Here is a 9,971-nt window from a genome sequence, read left to right as displayed (position 1 = left end):
TCATATCCTTAGGTGTTGCGATTAAAGAGAATATATGGGTCTTGCGCTCATCATTTCACAGATGGAGAAATCATGAGTCATCATAATAAAATGTCATTAATCCATTGAGACCTGGAACGCATCCATGTCACGTTAGCGTTTAACCACATTAACCATTAACCCATTTTGGGGCGGGAACCCCTTTTGGTGTTTTAAACATTGTTATAATTTAGCTATTGAAAAATAGCAGATCTACAAGCTCATAGCGCGCCACTCGGTGGCGCGCTATGAGCTTGAAGGTCTGCTATTTTTGAAAAATCGTTAATGTGCCTCAAATCTTTCAGAAAATGTCATGATTTAGAATTTTTTTTTAAAATTTCGACGTCAAGCCTGAATGGGTTAATCGTCCATTGGCATAATGGTGTCCCAGAAGGCTGACTTCAGACCTGCAATTATGATGGTGAGGTAGAAAATGGCAGCCACTTTACATTAGTCATTTCAATGCATGATGACCATGGGCAGAAAAAGGAACTAATGTGAGTTGTGCAATGAACCGTGAGATCGTTTTTTGATATATTTTCTTCCTTACCTGCAGCCCCGTCTGTCTCTATCTTAATTCCATTTGGCTCTGTATCTCATCTTTTCTAAAGATTATGGTGACCTCCCGTTGAGGATTTGAAATAAGAGGGCTCACAAATCCTAAGCAAAGGAAATTACTAAAGTTTTTAATTAGTTATTTAATATTTTAATAATCCTTGTCGAATCGCTCGCGTGCTCTCTTTCTCTCTCTCTCTCTCTGTCAGGACAGCTCATTCATTTAATTCAAATCATTTTTTTTTAAGATATTTTTTTGCGGCTTACGCCTTTTATTGGTTTTTGAAGGGACAGACAGTAGGCTGACAGGAAACGGGAGAGAGATGGGGGAAGACATGCAGTAAAGGCCGTGTCGGGCTCGGGAGTCGAACCCGCGCCACACTGTGACTGGATTACCAGTCGGGTGCCCAGACGGTTACGCCACCGCCTGGGCAATTCAAATAATCTTAATTAATATAAAATTAGATATATACATTTATTTGGTTGACTATATTGAGCTGCTTTTAGGTACTCTGTGCCTGGTAGGACACATCTCCCCTACCAAATAGAATGCCTTCTGAATCCCCCCCATCATAGTATATAAAAATCACACCCATGTGAACTGAGTGGTGCAAGGTCTTATATAGCCTGATCAGCCGTGGTCTGACGTAATGTCAGTGACCATAGTAACCATGCTCATTCTTTTGGGCCCCACGTACAGGTACACACAAACACGGATACAAACAAAGCTGGTTGTTGGAGTAGTTTGCACCACTCAAAAACCAATATGTTGGAGGGTGAGCAATAATTCAGCAGTAGTTTCATGGGACAAAGCAAATTCAAAATTCCCCATTTATTCCCCAAAGTGCCATGTTTTTTTTTATTTTAGTCGGAGTGCCATGTCATTAACAACATGAATTTGAATGACGCCACACACAAAAAAAATCCAACCTATTTTCATTGTCCACGAAAATAACATTCCCAGAGTTTTAATGAATGTGTAATTATGTGTAGTGTGTAATTTAAATGCAAATGTGGGGGACTTATCGGAGTGTTTTTTTGGACTCTTAAGTGATCATCCTCCTTTGTGGCAATGTTGGCACCAATGTTGATGCCAATAGAATAGATTATATTCACACACACCCTCGCATGTTTATCTACTTGCAGAGCCTGTTCACACACCTCACCTCTGCATTTATTTATTTAAAAAAAATCACACCCGTACTTTCTTTTGTCCCCACACTTCTCAATATTTGCCATTGACAATGAAAGGAGAAATTGGGTCAAATGTATGCCAAATATGAGTACATTTCTACGATGACATGAGCGCCCCTCTAGGGAGCCCCCGAATGGCCATTCCTAATGATATTTTCGTTTTTATTCGTTATCTTGTGATCTCGAATTTATATTTCGTGGCCACGAATTAGTATTTCTTGGCCACAAGTTACTAATTCGAGATGTCAAGATAACAAATTATTAATTTGTGGCCACGAAATACTAATTTGTGGCCACGAGTTACTAATTCGAGATCACAAGATAACAAATGATTAATTCGTGGCCACGAAATACTAATTCGAGATCAGAAGATAACGAATCAAAAAAATAATAATCATTAAGACGGCCATTCGAGGGCTCCGTACCCCTCACTTCACACGGGTGTGAATTTTTTTTAATATATATATTTCACTCTATACTACAACGCCAAATGCCCTTTGGGGACAAATCAAGAAGTTGTTTAGAGCAGAGATGTTTGCAGTGGAGTCACGTCCACTCTCTGCATGTCCCCTCCGATCGAGGGACCATTCTTTTACAGTAATGGCAGACCATCAAGCCTCTCAATAGTTCTTGCCTTTAGCAGCAATTATAGCAGCAGTGCAGAAGAATAGACCATTTATGATACTTTCTTTTCTTTTCAAAAACCTTTTTGTTGACGTTAACAAAAGTTCACAGCTGGGTTTATGGGCAATATAGGCCTACGTCTCATCAATAATTCATTGAAGCCATATTATGGCAGGGAATTAGGAATGATGCTTTTCTTGTGTAAAGCTCAAGCTATTATATGATCAAGTAGTGTATTCATTTATGAAAAACAAAAAAACAGTTGAACAGTGAAATTAGGTAATGCATGGCATTTTACCTAATTTCATTGGATGTGTGTATTTTATCCTGACTGTTTGTTGTATTGTGTGCAGCTGTTTATTCCACTGACCTGTAGGCCTACTTATGTGACATACAGCAGGCCTAGTGATCTTTTGAGGTCTAATCAAAACATCACTGAACTAATCATTTGTGGAAGCATAAATTGATCCTGCTGTGGATCAAACTGCACAGTGCACACAATGTCACAATCATAGCTAACTACTGCCATCTTGTGGTTAGTATACATACCACCAACTACAGGAATAGATCACAGGGGCACAATAAATGAGAAGGAACAGGTAGTGCCAACATTGGCACAGGGGAGGGTAGTGGCATCCCATGTCTATACAGTATTATAAACTGAACTAAATATTTTTAACAAAAATCACAACACATTATAAAAAGTCATCAGGGCTATAACACATAGACTACTAATACATTTAGAATGTTGTAATCACTCATATGCAGATTATAGTCTATAAATCGTCATTTGGTGCATTACCTCATGACTTATACTCACACTACATTGCATTATTACAGTGATTATAATGCATTATAATATTATTATAATAGTCATCATATCGGTGCTTAGAACTGTAATTATATACAGTGTTAAAAAATGCATTTATTTACGCTTGACATATGATTATTTTGTATCAATCATTATGAGTATTAATTATTAACTATATAATTATACAGTGTTATAAGCAAATTATAATGCATTATAGTATGTACAGTATGTTTATAACTCATTATATACATGGAATGCATAGCAAGAGTTACCAAAACGGTTGTTCATGAGAATACAATATTATAAAACCTAAATAGTGTCGGTCTTTGAGTATGATTGGCTGAAAAAAAATATTTTCCAAATCAGATTTTGTTTTGATTGATTGATTGAAGAATTTATTAACAGTTTGCAGAATTACAGTACATTTCAAGCACAAACTCAATACAAAGGCTGTTAACTGTGAGTGGACGACACAATTAAGCATTACACTTGTTTCCAATAGGGTCCACCATGTTCAAATCATCAAAACATTTAGAGACGTACAAATAGACACTTCTATAGACAGAACAGGAATTCATCATAAAGGAGGTAAAAAGGGAAAAGAAATATATACAGTGAGGGGAAAAAGGGGGGGGGGGCGGTGGGGGGGGGGATTCAGATTTTACGGGGGCCAGTTTCGAATTGCAGCCATCCGTAGGTGCCCTTTGAGAGCGGTTTTGAAGGAGTCAAGGGATTCGCATGTCTTAATGACAGTTGGTAGGGCGTTCCACATTTTGGTGGCATAGGAGCGAAAAGAATTTAGTCCCTTGTTTGTGCCGAATCTGGGTTGTACATGGTTCGTTGCACTCCCTCTGGTGTTGTGGGTGTGGACTTCGTTAACATTAAGGAAGTATCTAGACAGGTACATGGGTATCTTGGTGGTGTATCGAATCTTGTGGACCAGACCCATTGCAAGATGCTGTACTCTGTCGTCGACCCTAAGCCATTCCAGCCTGTCGAAGTGGGCAGGGGTGAGGTGGGTTCGGGGGGCTAGATCAAGTAGGAGCCTGACCAGTTTGTTTTGGGAAGTCTGGAGCCTGGTTTTAAGGGCCTTTGAGGTGCTGTGGTACCAGGAGGTGCATGCATAGTCAAAGAAACCCTGTACAAGGGCTCCTGTTAAGGTCTTCAAGGTGTTTTTGTTGACCAGTGAGGAGATCCTGTAGAGGAATCTTGTTCTATGGTTGACTTTTTTGATTACGTTGGTGGCCATTTTGGCCTTTTGGCCATTTGTTGTGATTTACAAAAAAAGAACTGATAGTTTGTTACAGTCATTTCCCATTTACTACGGCGTGTTTACAATATTCACTATTCAGGATCTTTCATGCATTTATTTTATAGGAACTTCTTCTTGCTTTTACTTATAAGATATGTATATCTATGTGATTGTCATGTTTCCATATTTGTTGTCCTTTTCAATGTCAATTTTACACCAGTTCTAAAAAAAAAAGAAAAGAAGAAATACTGTAGGTTTAATTGCAGTGTAATTTTACCTCCAGTGTGGCAGAGCAGAACGGATATTAGAAGGAGCCTTAAGGAATGGGCACGCCATCTTCATATCTGAAAACAATGCGAAAAGCAAATGCTTAGTTCACGGCGTGGGTGTGGAAGGGAGGCAACGTTGGTGTCAGTGCAATGAGTAATGTTCCGCGGGTGGTGTTGAGGGTCGGCGTCATGGTCAGCGTTCGGCGCGATATGAGGAGATAGCGGCCGAACGACGCGGAGGGTAAGTGTGTGACGTCACTGCCGTGGATCACATGTGGGCACGCCATCTTCATATCTGAAAACAATGCGAAAAGCAAATGCTTAGTTCCATAATAATAATAATATCAGTATGTGTTATTATACCATGATCACGGACTTGATTCAGATTGGCAAGAAGGTGTGCATTGTGCACTCTTCTAAATTAAAACACATAAATACTTTTGAACAATTATCTAATCGAACTATAAGCTATCCTTAAAAACAACATTTATTTCAATATAATTTATATATTATATTATATATGTAATTTCAAGAGAATGTCAGACATAAAGGACTGGTTGTTGACTGTGTGTTGTTTGTTTGTTAAAATGATAATGTTACATTTATTTTATGTAAAAGAAATATATATATATATGTTTCCTTACACACAGTTTGGTTACCAAGTGTCCTAGAGGAAGGCTTTATGACCAAGTTCATTACAAACCAAACCACTCCTACACCTTCTCACAGCTGGGCGCAGACTTTTAGTTTTTATATCTGGCAGCCTATAGAGCATTGGTTCCCCAACCTTTTTATACTGAAGCATCACCTCAGATCATATTTGGCTCTCCAAGTACCACCATAATAACTGATGTTAAGATACAGGAGCAATACCTGTACTTTTTGTTCCATTCCTAAGCCAATAATGCTGCTGCTCTGACAAAACTCTGTCTAATCACTAATCAGCACACCTGATGCTATTTCTAATGTGATTAATCCGTTCTCAAATCTTCTACTAACTGCTAGGTGTGCTGTCATGCCCATTTCAGTACGGCTGGATTGCCTATTTCTGTATGTATTTCAACCAGTCAGAAGAACTACCTGTAACATATTTCATTCCACTTTTGTCTTTTTTCGGGCGACTCCTCTGAGTACCACCAGAGGGGGCTCAAGTACCACCAGTGGTACTAGTACCAGTGGTTGGGAACCTCTGGCCTGGAAATATTACCCACAGAATGGTTGTTATTGGGTTTCAACAACTTGGGATGCCCAAACAGGAGGCAAAAGGCAGCTGGTAAATGATTGTGCTGTCTCTTCTAATTGGCAACATGCATACAGTATATGGTGGAGTTACTTAGTCCTACCCATAGAGTAGCCTATACTGACTGAGAGTCATTGAATCATGAAGAGGAACAAGAACGGTCGAAACCCGGTATTCCTAAACGTAACCTCTGTACAACAACTATGCCTAAACCTAACCTTATTCCTAAACGTAACCTCTGTACAACAACTATGCCTAAACCTAACCTTATTCCTAAACGTAACCTCTGTACAACAACTATGCCTAAACCTAACCTTATTCCTAAACGTAACCTCTGTACAACAACTATGCCTAAATCTAACCTTATTCCTAAACGTAACCTCTGTACAACAACTATGCCTAAATCTAACCTTATTCCTAAACGTAACCTCAGTACAACAACTATGCCTAAATCTAACCTTATTCCTAAACGTAACCTCAGTACAACAACTATGCTTAAACCTAACCTTATTCCTAAATGTAACCTCAGTACAACAACTATGCCTAAACCTAACCTTATTCCTAAACGTAACCTCAGTACAACAACTATGCCTAAACCTAACCTTATTCCTAAACGTAACCTCAGTACAACAACTATGCCTAAACCTAACCTTATTCCTAAACGTAACCTCAGTACAACAACTATGCCTAAACCTAACCTTATTCCTAAACGTAACCTCAGTACAACAACTATGCCTAAACCTAACCTTATTCCTAAACGTAACCTCAGTACAACAACTATGCCTAAACCTAACCTTATTCCTAAACGTAACCTCAGTGTGGCTGAGGGTTACTGAAAGGACTGTATGGGAAGAATTGGCACTCGCCCCTGAATGTCGGTCAGAACAAATACAATGGACCACGACCACCACCTTCATATATTATATAGACTTGAATTGACCTGCTCTTGACAAGACAGTGTGAGACCGTAAGACCTTTGACAGTATGGTCTGAATGTACTGTATATAATCATGGATAACACAGGCTAAATGCCTAAATTGCAAAGACATCCCTCTGCTGGACATCACATGGTGAAATATTGGCTGTGTGGAACGAATTAACCCACATCTGAATTACAATTTATCTGCTATAAAACTCACTGTAACTAACATCATTATATCAACACCATGGCAACATATATCTTAGTTAACAAGAAAGGTAATGGGGAATTAACTCAACATACTACATTTTGATCTGCAACATTGTTGTCACTTAAGGCTCATTGTGTACACAATGAGCCAACAATGAACAGCTCACTCTGTTGATGTTCTTATGTCACATCAACCACATGTCTCTCTTTTTCCCTCCCTCTCTGTTTCTGTGTGCGGGCGTGTGTGTGTGTGTGTGTGTGTGTGTGTGTGTGTGTGTGTGTGTGTGTGTGTGTGTGTGTGTGTGTGTGTGTGTGTGTGTGTGTGTGTGTGTGTGTGTGTGTGTGTGTGTGTGTGTGTGTGTGTGTGTGTGTGTGTGTGTGTGTGTGTGTTTGTGTTTGTGTGGCAGAGTCAGTCCTCTGGAGTCCAACAGTTTCATATCTCCTCTGGCCAAGGGAGGATTCACAAAGCTCACAAAGCTATTTCTATTAGTGTGTGGGATTCATTCATAAAAGAGTGTGTACAGCCTTGATTGTGACAACCAGTTGCGTAATTGCTGCTATACTATATGTATATTATCGATTAACTACTGCGACATTGGCCTGGACCGCGGTCCGGACACATACAGTAGGCTCTGAGTAGCCTGACGTCACGCCACAGGCTCGATTCCCGTTCCTTACAACCTTCACTGAATGTCTCACGGTCTCACCCCATCTCTCTCTCCCTTTTTCCTGTTCATCTCTCCTGTTCGCTATCAATTAAAAGCCAGAAAAGCCCCTCAAAATATCTTTAAAAAATGTAATAAACTACTGCGACATAGTAGAATGTGCGTCAAATTTTTAAGGTTTTGTTCAGAGATTGGACGGCCAATACTGTCAATATAGCATTGTCTTTTGTTACTCAACTCCTACCTCAACATCCCCATCTTCAAATGAGTCCAGTACAGTGACTCTGCTTGGTCCATGGCTGAGTGTGTATGAACTTTTAACTTAGTTATTTTATAAAATAAACAGCTTATTTATTCACTTATTTCATTGATAGTTGATTGATGTATTGAAACTTTTATATTTATCATTAAATAAATACATATTTCCGTGGACTTGAAATCACTGTTTTATGTGATGTCCTTCCTGCCCTGACAATCTGGCCTTTGTGCCTTCAAACTTCAAAGGCCATAAAAGGATAACATTCCAGGCCTGCTTACTTCTGTGAAGTGTATGCGATTCCTGATATGCCTCGTTTTATGCTTTTGTTTTGAGTTAATTTAGTTTTGTGTCATTGTTTGGACTGTGTTAATTTATTATCGCATTGCTTTTCGTACAGTGTTCGTTGCGATTTATTGAACAAGTGTGTTTTGTGTTTCCATTTCAGACTACTGTCACTACTCACTGCACAAAACGTCAGTCAAATGATTCAACTACACCTTGGTGTAGTTGAATCATTTTGTGGTCTTGACTCTTGACTCATTGTTCTGACAATAAGGGGCGAGTGCCTAATATCCCCCTTCCAAATGATACAGTCCCCTTAGCTCTCCTACAATTATTATTATTATACAAAGATATCTGGCTATTCATATAGCCTATAGTTGACGCCTCTGAAATGTCGCCTTGAAATATTTGTTTTCTGTGGTGATGTTTCTATGACACAAACAGTTCCAAAGAATATACAGTTACAGACAATTATACCTTGCTTAATAAAACAAGCATATAATGCAAGACTAGCACATGTGCCCAAAATGCTCACTTTCTTTTATTGCCCAGTGGGCCATTGCAAACTGGTCAATAGAGGAAGTGAGCATTTGGGCACATCGAGAAAGGGGCACATATAAGTCTTGCATTATATGCTTGTTGTTTTATTAAGCAAGGTATGCCCAGTCAAGTACCCACTCAGCTTTTAGTGACTAGTCAGTGTATTCAGTGAGTACCTGCATGCGCCCTGTTTGTTTTAGTGCCCGTTTAATGTACATTTCAGTTCATGCTATTTGGTTGCTATCTTAAATGGCAACCCACAAGAATGAACACCAAAATACTCGCCCCAAAACGCCAACTACCTCGGAGCGGTATAGCCATAACTAAACCTAACCTAAAAGTAAGTACATAACCTCAGTAACGCTATGCCTATACAGTATAACCCTAAACTTATTTCTAACCTTATCCCCAGTAAAATAAATACCAGAATACAAGAACCGCTGGGGGTGAGTGGTCAACAAAAAAATGGGCTTGAGCTTGTTTTGGGGCCAGTCTATACGGTTGCTTAATGCGTCTTTCCTTTTTGTATAGCATCTGTCGTTGGACTTTGATTGATTGATTGAAATATTTATTAACAGTATGTAGAATTACAGTACATTTCAAGCACAACTCAATACAAAGACTGTTAACTGTGGGTGGACGACCCAATAAAGCATTACACTTGTTTACAAGAGGGTCCACCTTGTTCAATTCATCAAAACGATGCGGAAACACTGATCCATGCCTTTGTTTTCTCTCGGCTTGATTAATGCAATTCACTTTTTTTTCTGGCCTGCCAGAGAAAACAACTGACAGAATAGCCTACAACTTATTCCAAATGCAGCCAGAGTTTTAACAAACTATTATGAGAGAACATATTACTCCAGTTTTAGCTTCACTAAATTGGCTCCTGGTTGTTTTTAGAATTGTTTTTTAAATGATTTCACTTGTTTATTTAAAGCTCTCAATGGTCTCGCACCTTCCTATATGACTGCCTGCCTAGATATGTCCCAAACCGCATGTCCTCCACTGCTGGCCTGCTTGTGCTCAATGTGCCTAACAAAATGGCAACGAAAAAACACGGTGAAGCAGCTTTCTGCTTCTGCGGGCCAACGGTCGTGGAACAAACTCCCACTATACCTTCGACAAGCAGC

This window comes from Electrona antarctica, assembly GCF_951216825.1.
Source record: "Electrona antarctica genome assembly, chromosome: 4".
Taxonomy (NCBI): Eukaryota; Metazoa; Chordata; class Actinopteri; order Myctophiformes; family Myctophidae; genus Electrona; species Electrona antarctica.
Note: the sequence above shows the minus strand (reverse complement) of the source record.